The sequence below is a fragment of the Myripristis murdjan genome, chromosome 3, assembly GCF_902150065.1.
Source record: "Myripristis murdjan chromosome 3, fMyrMur1.1, whole genome shotgun sequence".
Taxonomy (NCBI): domain Eukaryota; kingdom Metazoa; phylum Chordata; class Actinopteri; order Holocentriformes; family Holocentridae; genus Myripristis; species Myripristis murdjan.
The window spans coordinates 3,847,595-3,866,655 of record NC_043982.1 but is presented as its reverse complement, the minus strand read 5'-3'; the positions used below and the strand labels follow the sequence as shown (position 1 = coordinate 3,866,655).

General features: G+C 40.9%; 1 pseudogene; it reads left to right on the top strand.

Annotated features, from left to right (window-relative positions):
- Window positions 1–7,383: 7,383 nt before the first annotated feature.
- LOC115380494 (uncharacterized) lies at window positions 7,384–9,890 on the top strand (annotated as a pseudogene).
- Window positions 9,891–19,061: the final 9,171 nt, after the last annotated feature.

Here is a 19,061-nt window from a genome sequence, read left to right as displayed (position 1 = left end):
TTTTTATGTATTACCTCTTATTATTTATTATTATTTTATATATTTACATTGTGTAAATAGCAAGTCACTTGTGTCCATCTGAGTGCTCTTGTGCATGTTGGTCTTAAATGATGTGTGGTCAGGTGCATTGTTTGTGCATTTCTATCTTGTGGCAGTTGAAAGCGATTGCACAATTGACCAGCAAAAACCAGGTCTCAAGTCAATGGCGCAATTTTCACTTTTATTTTAAGGGTGTATTATCAAGATAGTAATGTGTGCCTGCATAAGCAGGTGCCAACGCCTGTACACTTTGCATGTTATGAACACAAGGTGTCTGCTTCACCTCAGGCACTTTTGGTGGAATCCTACTGTTGCTGCAGATGATCTGCTTATGCACTTTCACTTTGTGCATGCATAGATCCATCTCCTCTGTAGAGAAGCCTTCCCTCTTACCTGGCAAGTGCACCAGTGTAATAGTAATCTACCAAGGTGCAAGCATGCCTGGTTTTTAAAAGGCAGTAGGAGATGGCAAAACACACCCATAATTAATTCAGAGACTAAATACAACCCTTTTAAACCATGTGCCTGGCGCAACAATGCTTTTTTTCCACCGCTAAAATAGCAAAAATGGACTTGGACACCACCTAAATGCATTTGAGTCATGCTCTTTAGACTGTGTGCTTCATCATTAAAATAGAGCCCAAAGTCTCCAAAAGAGACAATAAAACATGTCAGTGAGGTAGGAAGTAAACCTGTCAACTGCTATGTCTGATATTCCCACCTGACATAACCACTTAATTAAAATGTCACTGGAAAACCTCAAAAGCACAGTTTCAGTAGAGTGCTGTTTGCATAACCCTGACTGAAACTTACTGTAAATATTAGGCCTCTGGACCTAGCTCATCAATGGAGCTGTTACATCAGCAAAGTTTTTGCAGAACCCACAATAATATCCAACCATCCCCAGATGACAGCAGAGTTCACTGCGTTTTTGGAGAGCTGGAAAATCCAAAATGGCACTGGGACATGGCTCACACAATGCTGTCCCATCTGTTTACCCAAATAGGTAACAACAGCCTTCCCAAATTCATATTTGGCCAAATTAATGGTGAGGGAGGTGGCGTGCAAACAGGCAAAAACAATTCCCAAAGATTTTCCACATGTTCATTCCAACTGGACAAATAGGCCACAATATACTTCACACTTGCAAACACCACATAATACTGTGTTCAACAACTGAAAAGTGGCTGGTGCATTTCTCAAACTGAATGGCATCACAGTGTACTGTAAGAAATGGTCATGGATAAAAAAGGCACTGATTTCAGATGTGCATGGAATAAGTGGAATCAGAAGGTACGAGAACAAATTTGGCTGAGCCAAAACGATCAACACTGCGTTGAAGTGGGAAAGAATCTGGTTTAGTGATGCTGTTCACCTTACGATAATCATTACAGAACTACTGTCACATGTGTGGAGGAGCAGGTTGCAATGAAGAATAAAACAATAATTTATTAACAGAAACTACAAAATAACATGAGAAACTTGAGGGCCACTAGGAATAAACACAGGGAACACTAGAAGCACGCATGGCAGAACATCACATGGCAGCAAAGCCAATGATCGGAAATAATTCACTTTTCTGTTTCCCATGCTTGCTGCTAGAGGAAACATGGCTTGGACTCAATAAGGAACTGTGGGGCCCTCCTCCGTGGGCCCACCACCTACAAGAGGAGAAGCATGAGCCCGGTGCGATGCCACATGGGTTGGGGAGTCCCTGGTGGACTAGACCTTCATTTGTCATCAAATGTATTTACCTCATGTATTTGCCATGTACATGAGGTGAATACATTTGACAGGACTATCATGTGTATCAGACAGCCTGTGTCCCCCTCTGCTGTTCACTCTCAATACTACAATACAGAGTACAATCTGCTGCTCTTTAAATATTAATAATACTTTAGGTAAAGCTCTTCTCCTGCTTACAGTAACTGAGGAGTTACAGCTTCAGTGTCTTGCTCAAAGACATTGGACAGGATATGTGGCTGCATAAGAACAAACACTGGCTGCCACAGATGTCAAAACTGTGTCCTTTCAGTTACAGGACTGTCTAGAATTTATGTACCTCACCTTCAGTTTTAGATCAGATTACTAGGGATTACTTAATCCTCATGTTAGTCATTTCTTGACTGCTCTATATATTTTGTATGGTTTCCATCCGCTCAATCACGGTCACAAGCACCTTGGCATGTTTTGAAGCAAGAACACGGATTCACATAACCTGTGAAGTCAAACACCGCATGCATTACCACAGCAGGTACGTGATCTTGACAATAGAAATGATCGGCCTTTTATCTGTAGAGTTACGGGACTGGGATGGGAGTATGTATAGGCGGATAGAATGAACCAAAAATGAGTCTGTGGGGCATTTTGGGGTCTGTGGACACACCAGAGCAGCTGAATTTGATCTGTCATTTCAACAAATGGTCAAATCATGTCTCCATATCAAGCAGCTGTGTCCCCAATGGATGAGAGCATGTGTCAAAAAGTCTTGGAGTGTTTTCTAAAACAATTGGCCCTGTGTCTAACATCTTTTTTTCCCCACAAAGTTATCAAGGTACAAAGCCACCCAGCCCTGCCTCCATCTCCAGTAAACAGTGAGGAAAGTGTACCTGTTTAGTCTGAAACTTAAAATATGTTTTCATTCACTTCAGACTTCTATTTTGGAGTTCCAACTCCCAACTTCAGCATATTTCCATGTTGAATCTACTTCCAGCTTCCAACCTCCAAACCCCTATCGCTTAAAGTGGACATAGACTATACTTCCATTTGGAAGCTACTTCCAGCTTTGAAAATACTGAAATTCTGTTCCTTGATGAATGAAAAAGGTACTTCCAACTTGAAAATGTGACTTGTAACATTGATGGGACTGCAACCAAATTTCAAAAATTAATATCTCTGTGTAGAAAAATGATATCAATTTGTATTTTTTACATATTCAGAAAACATTACACTGTTTAGTACTGTAATTAAAAAATCCTTCCATCTTGACACTTCCAACTTCCAACTTGAGCACTTCCAGCTTCCAGATTCAGCCTCCAGGTTACGATTCAAACCCTAATTAGGGAAAGGTTAGGTATAGGCCTTAAACCACTTGGTTACAGTAACGCTAACATAATGTCTGTAAGATTTGCAACAAACAAACACAACTACCACATTCTTGTGATATGTGACACACAAATGTAGTCCAATTACAAAATACACTCACCTCAAAATGGAATTGAGAATGCAGTTTAGATGTATGACAATGTAATTTTTAGGAGACAGGGCTCCACAAAGCATTTAGGAAGTCTGGATCAGGATTCAAACTTGTGTCGGCTTTGATTGCAGGGTTTGATTTGATTGTAGGATTGAATATGATGATAAAATGTCGTACACAGTTTTGTATAAATCCCAATATTTATATTACTGGATGGTCTTATGTCATTGAACCCTGTGACAAGAGGAGTTTTCTTTTGAACAGCTGCCCCCCTAACTGTTAACACAGCTGGGGAACTAACGTGACACAGGTGGTGTTTTAGCTCTACAAACATTTCCCAGGAGCAGATCCTATTATTGTGCCAGGCATGTGAGTAACTGGAGGGAGAACCCACTCAGCTGACTCACCTTTGTCATACAGGCATTTCCCCCCCTTTCTTTTACAAAAAGATAAATGAAATTGAAATATAATTGAATAGAAAAATGTAAATTTCTAAAACTTTTAATAGCTATACTGTGCTGTGCTTGCCTTTGCTATGTCTAAAAAGAATCCTACTAGAATAGTAAGTGAATTAGAAAATACTTCCAATTTCAAGCTCTGCTGAGCTCCATGGGTGCTAACTTTTGACAGGTTTTAAATCATTTCAATCACACAGTTTGAGTTTAAGAGAATTTTTCCAAACATTGGATAAACTGGGAAATACCTGATTTGTTGACACTCATTTCAATTCAGGGTTTTGTTTTTTAACTCATAGAGGAATTATTTTTGGAGTTTTTATGGTTGGTTTACAGTGTAAGTGTATGGTTTAAATTTCCTGTGAAAACGACTGCAAGTCTACAACTGATAAACATCAATATTCTGTCACTGTCGTACTTTTCAGATTTTATTGTAGCCTCACAGTTTGTGTAAGGTTATGTAATTATGATTTGTATTCCTATGGGAATTCAGCTAAAACACTTGGAGAGAAAGAAGACAGGCTTAACTAAGAGTGGGTACAAATGCCTGAATTGATCAAACAGCCTCAAACCATCAGAATACAAGGTTTAAAAAAGTTAAATATTAACAATAATCATTTTATTGGTAGACTTGCTTCGCTACATTTCTTCACAAAAATCAGTGGAGGATTATACAGTAATAAACTTTAGTACTAGTACAAATTAAAAAAAAAATTAAGCAAACAGTCTCTACTTTAATCTCTCTTTCTGCTTGTGTTTGTGTGTGTGTGTGTGTGTGTGTGTGTGTGTGTGTGTGTGTGTGTGTGTGTGTGTGTGTGTCTGGGCTTGTTTTACTAGACTTGGGAGGACCAACTACTGAGACGCCACTGTTCTTGGACATTTTGGTTGGTCCTCACATAGGGAAAAAGCTAATTCTGGCTTATTGGTCATGGTTAGGGTTTGTGTAAGAATTAGTGTTAAGTTAAGGTTAGAATTATGGTTAGGTTAAGGTTAGATTAAGGGTTAAGGTTAGACATAAATTGGGTATGGCTAAGATTAGGGAAAGGCTGTAGAGAATGAATGTAAGTCAATACAATGTCTCCACAAGTATAGTTAAACCAACGTGTGTGTGTGTGTGTGTGTGTGTGTGTGTGTGTGTGTGTGTGTGTGTGTGTGTGTGTGTGTGTGTGTGTGTGTGTGTGTGTGTGTGTGTGTGTGTGTGTGAGCAAGTGCAAGTGTGCACATGCACATGCATGCTCTTGCACTTGAATGAGTGTTGTGTTCTGTTTCTACTTTGCACGTGAGGATTTAAAAAACATTGTCTGGACTCCAGAGCAACACAGCTGTGCAAATGGCACCTGCACTGCACTGTTTGTGTGCGTGGGTGTGTATGTGTGTGTGTGTGTGTTGTGTGTGTGTATGAGAGAGAGAGAAAGACATAGTGTCAAGTGTGTGAAAGTATTATGCTCAATGTGCTTTGTGATGTATTACAGGTGGATTATAATCCCATTACAAGCAGATTACCTTGTTGTACATCATAATCATCAAACAGCAGAGCACCTTCCTGCAGAGGGCTCCTCCCTAAGTCCCCTCACAGGCTTTTTGCCACAACCTTAGTTTAGTCTCTGATGTTGCAGAACACCCGTAACTCCTATGTTAAGACTGGCAGTGGGTTTAGCCTCATATATTTCAGCAGAGATTCCCACAGTCTCTGGAAACAACATGGTGACTTTGAACAATGTTCATATTTAGTAAATCCGAAGTTGCTCTGACTGTAACAGGCATCCTGGCAGGATTCCAAAAGATAACAGGTCATGGCCCCACTGTTGGTGATGATCCAGCTCCCCCAGGCTGGATTACCTCTGGACATCTGACAGCAATGGAGTGTAGGTGACCAAGTTCAATGTCAAATCAAAGCAGAACATTTTGATAACATGATGTAATGTAATTGGCAAGGCAAAAAAAAAAAAAAAAAAAAAAAAAAAAAAAAGAACACAATAAAACAGCTTTGGAAACTGTTTTGAATTGATATCAGAAAGATATTTCTGTCTTTATTTCTCAACACAATGCAAGAACCAGCCATAAAGAATGACATACTGGTTCATTTTGGTGCCATAGTATATTTCATAATGTTTTCAGTGTTGATGCAGGGCATTGTATCAACATAATCAACAGCAACATGTTTGCTGGGATTGACAACTGTCATGTGAATTCCTAATTTAAACAGAAAGATTGTAAGATTTTTCTTCAGACATACACGTGATTTGATTTAAAGGTACTATGTATGATTTTTTGAACATTATTTTGAACAAGTTTTTGTTTTACACTATTTATCAACCAATACAAGAAGGAAAGAGGATGAAGATGAAGAGACTCTAACTCACTGCCCTGACAAGGCATATATATATATATATATATATATATATATATATATATATATATATATATATATATATATCCTACATGGAAGAGGGAGACTGGTCCATTTAGATCTGCATTAGTTTTGATTCAAAGATGTGAGGGCAGAATCAGGTATTCACCACAGGCTCATTCGGACTGTTGATAACCTGCTGTCTTGCATGTTCATATCTCCTGTTGTGAAGTTATTCAAGGAGTTGACTTGGTTGGGGAAATGAGTGGAATCCTCCTCTGATACAGGACAAGAGTTTAAAAAGCTCCAAAGTTCAACAGATGCTCACAGGTGCAGTAGAAATGTAGAAACTGTAGAAATGAGCTCTGGTTTGAGCACAGCAGCAGCTCAGTTTAAATGTTGGGTGATTGATTGTTGCTAAAGAAACTCATGTGAAAGTTGTGTGGCTGACTTAAATCTAACTGGACATGTACTGCTATATTTTTAATGTAACTATTCATCGGTTAGGACAAATAGAAACCCTGAGAGTATCTTTATTTTTGTGTGTCCCTCGTGTCTCTGACCAGAGTCAGCTCTGCTCGGTTGCTCCTCCACACCTGCACTGAATTTAGGCTCATTAGTCCTGCCCAGCTCCCAGTGTCCTCCCAGCCAATCAGCTCGCCTCATGCTCTCCTGTATCTGGTTAATGAAATTAATCAGTTCAGTTAGTATTTAAGGCCTTGATCAGACTGCCAGTCCCTATCTGTTTTTCGGAAAATCCAGCCTGTATTTACGACTGTCTGGACAGCAAAAAACACAACGTGTTTTTTTTTTTTTTGTAAATCTGATCCAAACATTTGTAGGTGGTTTGAAATGTGATTCCAATCAGATTTCTACAGATGCATCTCATTCCAGACACTCTGGCCGTCAAATCCAGAGTGAGGGAGGAGCATCAGAGCAGCTGAACAGAATCTTTGCTGCTGCTAGCACAGCACTGTGGAGGACAAGACAGGACAACAAACACTGAAATAAACCATCTGTTGGCAGTTTGGGCTGTCTCGTGGTGCTAATAAGGTTTGCTTTGCAGCTTTCTTTACACAGTAGCTGGAGTTGGTTGGGCTTGACGTGCCAGGACAGCTTGTACTCGACCCAAAGCCTGTCTGGCCTCACGTGGTATAAGGCTGTAATCCATTGCCTGGAAGACAAATAGGTGAGGGTAGGGGACTAACAAATCAACTCCAAAACACTCCCGTCTATGTGCGGGTTGGGCGTGGGGCCAACAACCCCACCCTGTAAAAACATAGCCGTTACAGATACGCTGACAAGGAAAAACCAAGAACCAAGGACCTTCGTCGAGAAGACACATGACAAAGGGTAGTGAAACCAGGAAGCATTTGGAAGCTATCCTGCCGAATATCATCCTCTCAACCAGGGCCATCACCACCATTGGAACATGGAATGTAAGAACAATGTACGAGGCTGGAAAGACTGCACAAGTGGCTGCTGAAATGAAGAAATACAATCTGGCTGTACTCGGAATCAGTGAATCAAGATGGACTGGATCAGGACAGAGGAGACTTAACACAGGAGAGCTGCTGCTGTACTCGGGATGCTGTACTTGAAGAAGAAAATACACATCATACCCAGGGAGTGGCTCTGATGTTGTCAAAGGTAGCACAGAGAGCACTCACAGGATGGGAAGCTCATGGTTCGAGGACAATTACAGCTTCATTCAGAACCAAGAACAGAAGAATAAACATCAACATCATCTAGTGCTATGCCCCTACCAACAACGGGGATGAAGAGAGAAAGGAGCAGTTCTACAACAGATTACAAACCATCATCCAGAACTACTCTGCAAGAGATATCAACATCGTTACGACTTCAACGCAAAATTGGAAGGGACAACAGAAGATACGAGCAGATAATGGGGCAGCAAGGTCTTGGAGAGATAAATGAAAACGGGGAGAGATTCATAGACCCATGTGGCACCAACAACCTGGTCATAGATGGAAGTGTATCTCCGCACAAGAAGATACATAAAGCTACCTGGGTATCACCAGACCTCTCCACCGAAAATCAAATGGACCACATCTGCATCTCCAAGAAGTTCAGGAGGACCCTACACGACGTATGCGCCAGAAGAGGAGCCAATGTGGCATCGGACCACCATCTGTTGGTTGCTCAGAAGTTGAAGAAGCAGCCAGACACAGAAACTGGAAGGACCTGTACGTCACCACTAAAAAGCTTTCAGGAAAAGCAGGCAGATCAGAAAGACCTGTGAAAGATAAAGAAGGAAAGCCAATCACCACCAAGGATGGACAGAAAAGAAATGGAGGAGACAAAGGAGGAGATCCACAAAGCTATAAAACGGCTCAGAAGTAGCAAGGCGCCAGGCCCTGATGGTGTTCCGGCAGAGGCACTGAAGGAGGACCTGGAGACCATGGAGGAGATTCTTCACCCTCTTTTTAAGAAGATATGGGAGGAGGAGCACATCCCATCAGAATGGAAAGAGGGCCTTCTCATTAAGATTCCAAAAAAATGGCGACTTAACCATCTGCAATAACTACAGAGGCATCACACTACTTTCCATTCCAGGTAAAGTCTTCAATCGGATTTTACTGGACAGGGTGGAGGACGCTGTTGATCCCCAGCTCAGAGACCAACAAGCTGGCTTTCGCAAGGATGGATCTTGCATTGACCAAATTGCCACGCTGCGCATCATCCTAGAGCAGTCCCTGGAATGGAACTCACCTCTGTATATCAACTTTATTGATTATGAGAAAGCCTTTGACAGCACAGACAGAGAGACCCTGTGGAGGCTGCTCAGACACTACGGTGTCTGCATCCCCTCATAAGAGACAGTCTTATGAGGGGAGACACTTTTATGAGGGGAGACAATCTTATGAGGGGATGACATGCAGGGTGATCTACGAAGGCCAACTCACCGACGCCATTGAGGTATGGACAGGAGTGAGGCAGGAATGCCTGCTGTCACCATTCCTGTTCCTGCTGGCAATGGACTGGATCATGAAGCAATCCACAATTGACAAACACAATGGCATACAGTGGACCATGTGGACACAGCTTGATGAACTTGACTTTGCTTACGACCTTGCCCTTCTCTCCCACACCCAGCAGCAGATGCAAGAAAAGACCATCACCATTGCAGATAACCCAGCTTGCCTTGGCCTTAACATCCACAGGGGGAAGAGCAAGGTCTTCAAAGTCAACACTGCCAGCACATCACCCATCGAGCTTGACGGTGATGCACTGGAAGAGGACAAAGAGTTTACCTATCTGGGCAGCATCATCAACAAGTGGGGGGAGACAGATGTGGATGTGAGAATCAGGATCGACAAGGCCAGAGTACCCTTTCTCCAACTAAGGAACATCTGGAGCTCAAAGGACCTGGCCTTCACAACTAAGATCAGAATATTTAACACCAATGTGAAGTCTGTCCTGCTCTACGGTGCAGAAACATGGCGGACCACAGTAAGCACAGTAAACAAAATTCAAACATTCATCAACACCTGTCTCTGAAGAATCCTTATGATCCGCTGGCCCAATACCATCAGTAACAAACAAGCAGCAACCAGCAGAGGAGCAAATCATACAGCGACGTTGGAGATGGATAGGCCACACTCTCCAGAAACCAGCCTCAAACATAACAAGACAATCCCTCAAGTGTAACCCCCAAGGGAAAAGAAAGAGAGGACAACCACAGAACACCTAGCGCCGACATGTGGAGGCAGATGCCAAGAGGACGGGCTACACCTGGGGACAGTTGGAGAAGTTGGCTCAGGACCGGGATGCCTGGAGGACCCTTGTTGACGGCTTAAGCCCCAGCAGGGGTGATAGGCGAAAGTGAAGTGAAGTGGCAGTTTGGGGGGAGGCTTCTGTACATTTCTCATACCTCCACGCAGGAAAGCCGCATTACCAGCATACATAGTTATTGACATTATGCTGCTATGTCGTTAGATAGGATGGCGATGTCTGGAAACACAAATCTGATGTAAGCACTTGCAGATAACAGTGTAGGCTGTCTGTCTTAAACATCTGATTTGCTTGCAGTCAGAACAAGACCTAAGCCTTGCCTTTCGTTCTCCATCCAGTCATTGTGCTCGTCATGCCTGTTTCCTCATGTTCTTAGTGTCCTTGCTTTTAGCATTTGTCAATAAATCCATGTATTCTTCATTGCAACCTGCCTCTGCTCCTGCATTTGGGTCCACTTGCCTGCCTACACATGACATGAGGGCCAGACCTGAGTAAATGCAAGTGCCCAAATCATAATATTCAGTGTGGTGGCTGTGCATATGTAAAATAGATAATGCCTGTTAACAGGTAGAACACCTCTGTGTCACATACACACAGTATAAGATCAGTGGTACGGAGCAAATCGGGGTGAAAGAACAAGCAATGGCTGAAATAAGGTTTCAACTTGAGAAAAATGGTGAAATCTTGTGTTTGGCGGTGCTGGATAACAGTATAGAGAGGAGAAAGGATTTTTCAGACTTCCATCTGAGAAGAGCAAACTCATCAAAGATGCTGATGAAGCAAGACAGAAACAACCAAAAATAATCTTGTCAGAAACTGTATATCAGCTGGCCTCAGAGCCATATTTGTACTGTACCAGATGTTGGTTTCTATGCATTAAGTTAAGCAGGTCAGGTGTTATTATGGTTTGTGACAGAAATAGGTTCCTGCATGTAAATTATCACGTCTGTAGTTAACCAGCAAACAAGATATGCCTTTACTGAGATAGCATCATTTGAAATAGGACACATGCTAACGTCACGTCACTTTACATTAATGAAATGAGGGTGTTTATGTTTGCTTAGTAAATCAACATAGATCTGCTTTTCTAGGTAGCTTTCTGCTACAGTAACTAATGCATCTCACTGTTAAACAGCCTATGTCCCATTTTTACAGTTTGGACCTCACTAAAATTTTGAGCATAGTTACAGCCCTAAGCATGGGGCCTATTTTTAGCCTATATAATATATGCTATAGTGTTTGCATGGAACAACAGTCTACTGGAGACATTTGGATACTGGATACTGGCGTCTATTTTCGTGCTCACATGCTGCTTGAAAACAAATTAGATTGACAAATTTATGAGCAAATGTTATAACAGCTAATCTGGCCAGCAACAAATGAGTAATGATTTAAGGAACATGTGTATATACTGTATATAAGTGATGTCTTACAGCTTTTTACCTCTGCCAACGGAGTGGCAGGGGGCATGATTAACTTTTGGTCTACCAAGGGCTTTTTTCTACTTTCTGTTGTTGTGACATTTTGACGTTTTGATTTCGTAGCACATGTGACATTTCTATTTTGACATTAAGACAAATTTCAAGTGATCTTGAAATATCCAAGGGCACTTGATTAATGGCTCTGTTCTCATTACTTAAGTGCTGCGCTGACAAATGGGGCAGTTTTCCAAAAACCTGATGTATTCTTGAAATAATGTGATATGCCTGATTATCAGTCTAATATTGAATATTTTTGCTCAAGGAATGCACAAGGATATTGCCATTTAAAAAAGCCACAGAAGACCACTGGTGTTTGATCTTAGATTTAGTGTGCTTCATGTTGCCCTTGTTGTGCTTTGTAATGTAGGTCACACATGTAACCCTGCCATATATCCTGACATAGCCAGGCTGAAGCTGAACCATAGTAACCTCTGCATATGTCACAGAGGTCAAGGGTTATCAGAGAGCTGATAGTCAGAGCAAGCGGATAACTTCAAAAGAATCAGTCATATGGTTTTACACACACACATGCTAAACAATGATAGGATGTGAAACGGCATATCATACACCTCAAAGCTCCCCTGCCCAGCACGAGGTGAACGGCATGGTTGTGATAGGCGAAGCAAACACAAGCAGGATTGTTCTCTTTGCCTGGTTTGTGCACATGAAAAGAGGGAATCATGTCTTCTGAGGTTACTGAGTTCTGCTGATAAAACACTTACTCATGCTACTGATAATATGCAGGGATGTTATTTACTCCTCCATGCTCACACACACAGGTGGATGTAAGCATGCATTTGATGCACCTGCGTATGCACGTGCACACCTCTCATACACACACACACTGGCAAACACAGAGCACGTGGGCATATCTCAGCAGCTGTGTTTGGAAGCTGCTGGAAAGGGTTACAAAATGCGCTGAACTATCAAGTCCGAGAATAAACTCGCACGTTCTAATTTGATGGCATGAGTGTTTATTTGTGAAGAGTCGGGGTGAAGAAACTTTGAGATGAGAACTTTCGTTCTTTTTTTTAAGTAGATATGTTTTGTATGTCCATTTTTTTTTTTTTTTTAAATCAGCTGCTTGTTTACAAAAAAGTCATTCACCTCATCTCACAGCTCTTGTTTCACATTTTACATGTTATGATAACATGTCATTTAAGATTTAGGGTGAGCACATATAAAATATCAAATAAGCATGGAAATTAATTTGATCTGACTACGGTTATAATTATGAGCTTTGGTCACTCTTTTGCAAATACAGAAACATCTTTAGCCATTTTCAAGAAATAGAAATAATAATAAACTTTATTTGTATAGCACCTTTCCACCTTTTTAGAAAAAATTAAGAGAGAGAAACAATTTGTTTTCAAGAATGGTTTTCTTTCTTTCTTTCTTTCTTTCTTTCTTTCTTTCTTTCTTTCTTTCTTTCTTTCTTTCTTTTATTTTAATGTTGGTCAAAAGAGAAATAATATGAGGTGTGTCAGCATGTTACTTAGGTAACACTGACATACCAAAATAAGTCAAAATGTTATTATTTTATGGAACTGATCAGTCACAGATGAGTTCCAGTGTTCATAATATCTGAATATAGCTCAATGTACTTGTAGACCTATGTTTCCATCACTAGATGGCAGTGCACTGTCATTTGTGACTCCTCCTGGCCCCAGACGGACAGTGTGTTCCGATACCGTCAGTCAACTGAAGTTATGAAATCAAAAGTCATTGGTCATGTCATCATCGTGTTTACTTATTTACTTGTCATATTTACTCTTTTATCACTTTCTCATTACACCGTCATCCATTTCCACTACCAGCATCACCACCACAGAAAAAGAGGAGCACACTGACTTCTGCTTCTTGTCTTCCATTGTAAGGCTTTATATGCATACACACACACATACACACACAATAACACAGAAACACACACACACACGCACACATCTCTCTCACTCTGTAGATATGGATATATGGATCTCTATAGATATAGATATAGATATATGTATATTTATATTAATAGATTTGTTTTAATGACAGTTTTCCGTGTTAAACTTCAATATTCCAATTGCAATATTTTACTAGTTAAACTTTGGCCTTTATGATGTGCACATTTCCGCCCTGGCCTTGCAAACTGAACATCTTCCAGAACAAACAAGGCATTGTGTTTTATTACACGGGATTGCATCACATCATACTGCCAGTGACTCTTACCCTGTGTCACTATTACTGGAATTATGAGCATAGCAGCGAAATGGTTTGGTAGCCATTTGAACATGTTGGTGGCATACCTCCCCAACTTTTCGGCATTGCAACAAAATATTGTGAACATTTCCCTCTGCCAAACGGCCTCCGTTCCCGAGGGCTGTGAATAAACTGGACTGCAGGGTCTCACCAGTGAGGGCTACTGGGAGGTCTCTTCAGATTCCTGCCTGACAGCGAGGGTCCTCCACTCTCTCTGGAGAGCCCCTTCACCTACAACTAGCAGAGACTGAGGCCTGAGACCCTGCTGCACACACACACACACACACACACACACACACACACACTCAATTATTCCAGAAAAATTATGGACACCGGGGGGATGTTTCGGCCTCCATGTGGTCTGGAGGGGAACCTTTAACTCATTGTTGCCCCCTAATCCTCACCTCCACCCTTCCTGTGACCCCCGCTGCCAAATCCCCCTACCCACACCTCCACCCCCTCGCTCCAACCCCCCACCCCACTGCCACCCCAACAGAAATATCAGGCTCTGCTGGACTCACTACAACTTTAACTTTGTCTCGGCCATTTCAGAAGATCAAAAACAGTCGCTCAGGCGGCATGAAAGTGGTGCTGTATCATGTGTGCCGTGTGCTTCATTTGCATGAATTTGATCACTTGACTTGAAAAATACGCAGTGAGATGGAGAAGGTGACACGCAGCAGGTGTGATGGAACCAACAGCCCCAACAGCAAGCACCCAAATGACACAGCCATCATGATTAGAGGTTTGGGTTGACATCTTTGTTCATGAAACAATGTAGGTTCAGTTTTATATTTTTATTCCATTATGCTGCATTTAATCCATAAAAGCATAATGCATTCTCTTGAGAAAAATAATAGCATTTTCTAGCAAAAAATCTGCTGTTTTTTTTTTATACTGAATTAATGAGATAATTGTGTCAGAACTTGGAGATAAGAGATTGGAATGCATCATACTTCCATAGATTTCTTAGGGGAATCTTTGTATTATTGCAAATGTGCTTGCTGTATGCTTTTGGTCACAAATATGCCCTGCAAAAATGTCCTGCCATAAACACAACACACAGGATGAAACGTACAGGCATCTGAGTAAAGTCCTGCTTGAAAGTGATTTCTGAATTTCCCAACCAAATTGAAAAAAAAAAAAAAAAAAATCCACTGGATCACACACCCCTTCACACCATTTTGCACTGCCTTGAGCAAAGTTGCATACATCACATTATATGAATTCACATTTTTTTTTTTTTTTTTTGTGTGTGTGTGTTCTGTATGAACATATAAGGTCAGTGGTAGAGGGGAGGGGAGAGAGGCTCAAGCCTTCGGGGACAGTGGCTGATGAAAATGGGAAGGCGGGGGTCAGGGGTCAGATAGGGGTGAGCCGGTATGTGAGACTGACCCTCATTAGATGAGACTCCAGATGAGATGAAAATGATGAGATCTGATGAGGACGGTCAGGTGTAACGAGCAGCGCAATAATTCTGAGAGAACAAGCAGGAGCTTCAGTCAAAACCAATAATGGTCATTTTTGTGTGTGTGTGTCTTTTTCCACCAATTGTTTATTTTGCATTGCCTGTGTGCAGGGATGTATGCTCTCTCTCTCTTTCTCTCCCTCTGTGTGTGTGTGTGTGTTTGTGTGTGTGTGTGTCTATCCTTATTATTGGTCCTCCTCTGTAGAATACAGCACCAATTAGGCCAAATCCTCCAGAAGAGCAGCAGCACAGCTTGTTAGAAAAACAAAGTAGTCTGCACACTCAAGAGCACTGTGTCTGACCCTCACACGTTAAAACACTCAGCCTTACTCTGCCAGGCATTTTAAAAGCGCCTTATCAATGATTTCAAATGTTTGGTCCATTTACTACAATTTACCCACATTTTACATCGCAACAAACCATTTTGCTAATCATGCAGGGATTTCACAAATACATAAAATCCCTCTACTTTCAAATTTGAATTTTTAGTTGAAACATTCTCCTGATAATGTTCTACTTCTGTGGCTAACAAAGTCCTCACCATTCATAAACTGCTGAACTGATCACTTGTTTCCTCAGGGACTTTTCCCCAGTGGAGACACTGTTTCACTGCATGCAATTTCAAGTCATCAAAACACAACAGTGCTGCTGCTTTTAGGAAAACTAACGTGGACGTCTTTATTATGGTGATGGAATAGTGGTGTGAAGAAAGTTTGAAGTCTCTTAAGACAAAGTGTTCTTCCTCTTCTCTTGCAGCTTTACAGATTTAGAAATGCATTGCACCTTGGTGAAATCTCTATTACGCATCTTTTCCTCTTTTTCTGCAAAGTTTACTGTTTTTCCCAACATTTTGTGCATCAGCACTTGCCATCCACCTTGATGAGCTGTCTGTCCTGACAAGCAAACAGAGGCTGAGGTGTCCTGCGTTAGTAAAGCCACCACAGCCACTGAAGACAGTGAATGCATCCAGTCTGTCAAAACCCAAATAAAGGTCACATTCATGTTTTTTAATGTTTGGCTTTGCTGTTTTTTTTTTTTTTTTTTTTCATTCCCTCCCTGCTTTTCCCATGCAGACTTTGCTTTAAATTACATCCATATTCTACATAATGGTATTGTGGTTAATTCCATATGGGGCACATTCTACTTTTAGTGAATGCAGCTTTATTGTACAAAGGTTGCTTTAAAATAGGAATGTCCTCATTCATTTTTAATTTAATTACATCGAAAAAATAAGTAAGTATTTTAATCTCAATCTCAATTTCAATAAAAACAACAAGTGCACACATGTCACCAGCAGCAGCATTATGATTTATACACTGACAAATACCTTGTACACAAACAACATGTGACTTTCAAAAGAAAAGCTATTATCAATAATAAGAACAGATTATCAGAAAAATATGAGCACTAGATAGATTTATTTCAAACAAATGGTCCTGCAGTCCCATATTGAGTCATCTCATGTGGAGTTTGGCAAAATTGTTCAATGGCCAGTCCAGGCGTGGCGAATGCCTGACATGTGTGTGTGTGTCTATGGAAAGAAAAAGGAATTTGTATATGTGGAAAGAACTGCTGTCCAGACTTTTACGAGTGTCTTAACCAAATGCATATGTATTTGAGGCATTTTTGAGGAGGAGAGTAATGACTCTCCCCAGACAGACAGAGCTAGACAACATCAGCATGTGTTGACTCCTCGCTCCGGGTCAAATTAACCTGTTACTGCCGCAAGCTCCAAAACATCGCAGTGATGGGGGAATTTGATTTGAAACTGGTGTTGATGCTGGGATTATGGTTGCGGGGCTTTGGGCTGGGGTTAGGGTTAGACTACAAGGCCGGGGTGAGGGTTACATCATCTGTGGAGACACAGCAGAGAGGCAAGAGGAACTTTACTGAACATCTGCTGCATATCCAAACACAGTGTTAACGTTTAAGACAGCCAGCCAGCCACACACACACACACACACACACACACACACACACAGAGAGAGAGAGAGAGAGAGAGAGAGAGGGATGCCCCTCTCTCTCTCTTGGCAATTTACTTTATTATTTCTTATACTTTCTCGATGATTTTATTTATTTATTTAATTAAAAAATATTTATTTATTTATTTAGTCATTGTACTATTGTGGGTCATTTTAGTAGTTTTTCTTGTAATATAACTTTAAATATACAGTTATAGTATAATTAGAATTTTATATTTATTTTGCTTCTGAATTTTCCGATAATTTTTGCTAACTGTTTAGTAATTACCTGTTAAGTTTTTTTTCTATTAATTTCCTCTAATTTCTTACTGTTTTTTTGTTTGTTTGTTTTTGTAATTTTGAGATTGTTTTCTTGTAATTTTTTTATTGGAAATTTTCTGGTCTTTTTCTGGTTACTTTTGTCTAATTTCAGGCTACTTTTCGTGTCATTTCTTGCTAATTTGCTTGTGACATTTTTTCCCAGGTTGACAGAAATCAAGTGAATTTGGTCTAAAAAGGTTTCAACACCCAAACTAAATCTGATTGGTTGTGGGAGATGAGCATTGAGGAAGGCTGGGCCCTAAGCCCCGTGGCTGCTTTGCCATCATGTGCCTGACAGCTCTGTACACACACACACACACACACACAAGCAGCCATACTAAGCATGACTCGAAGCAGACATATTGACGTCCCACACTCAGACAGACAGCAGGCAGGCCGTGAGCCAGACTAGAGGTGGCCTCAGACTGGCTTCCCATACTGCCTCTCATTAGAGGTGTGGACATTTCTCGATTCTGTGATGTATCGCGATGCGGACATGGACGATGCAGTGATCAACATAACAGTCTTAGAGCTGCTGAGTGAAAGCCTTATTTTTCCCACGGCGTGCAGTGCTGCCACTGTGGGCTATGCCTAGCAAATTGTGGTTAGCCGCTCTCTCACTCACTCAGTCATGGACGTGGTCGTACGCCCCGCCTGCCCCGGCTGGCCTGCCAAGCTGTCCATGAAGACGCTGCTGCACTGTCGACTGCCGGAGCCTCCCCTACGCCAGAGGCTGCTTTCAGATAGAATATAGCACCATGCAGTGGCATTAGCCGAGGCTATTATTGTTAACAAAGAGCAAGTTAAGGAACTAGGTGTGAAAAAAATGAAAAAAAAAAAAAAAAATATATATATATATATATATATATATATATATATATATATATATATATATATATATATATACAGTACAGGCCAAAAGTTTGGACACACCTTCTCATTCAATGCATTTTCTTTATTTTCATGACTATTTACATTGTAGATTCTCACTGAAGGAATCAAAACTATGAATGAACACGTGGAGTTATGTACTTAACAAAAAAAGGTGAAATAACTGAAAACATGTTTTCTATTCTAGTTTCTTCAAAATAGCCACCCTTTGCTCTGATTACTGCTTTGCACACTCTTGGCATTCTCTCCATGAGCTTCAAGAGGTAGTCACCTGAAATGGTTTTCACTTCACAGGTGTGCCTTATCAGGGTTAATTAGTGGAATTTCTTGCTTTATCAATGGGGTTGGGACCATCAGTTGTGTTGTGCAGAAGTCAGGTTACTACACAGCCGACAGCCCTATTGGACAACTGTTAAAATTCATATTATGGCAAGAACCAATCAGCTAACTAAAGAAAAATGAGTGGCCATCATTACTTTAAGAAATGAAGGTCAGTCAGTCCGGAAAATGGCAAAAACTTTAAATGTGTCCCCAAGTGGAGTCGCAAAAACCATCAGGCGCTACAACGAAACTGGCACACATGAGGACCGACCCAGGAAAGGAAGACCAAGAGTCACCTCTGCTTCTGAGGACAAGTTTCACCTTTTTTTGTTAAGTACATAACTCCACATGTGTTCATTCATAGTTTTGATTCCTTCAGTGAGAATCTACAATGTAAATAGTCATGAAAATAAAGAAAACGCATTGAATGAGAAGGTGTGTCCAAACTTTTGGCCTGTACTGTATATATATATATATATATATATATACATACATACACACACACACACACACACATACACACATACATATGTGTGTGTGTGTGTGTGTGTGTGTGTGTGTATGTATTTATGTATGTATAT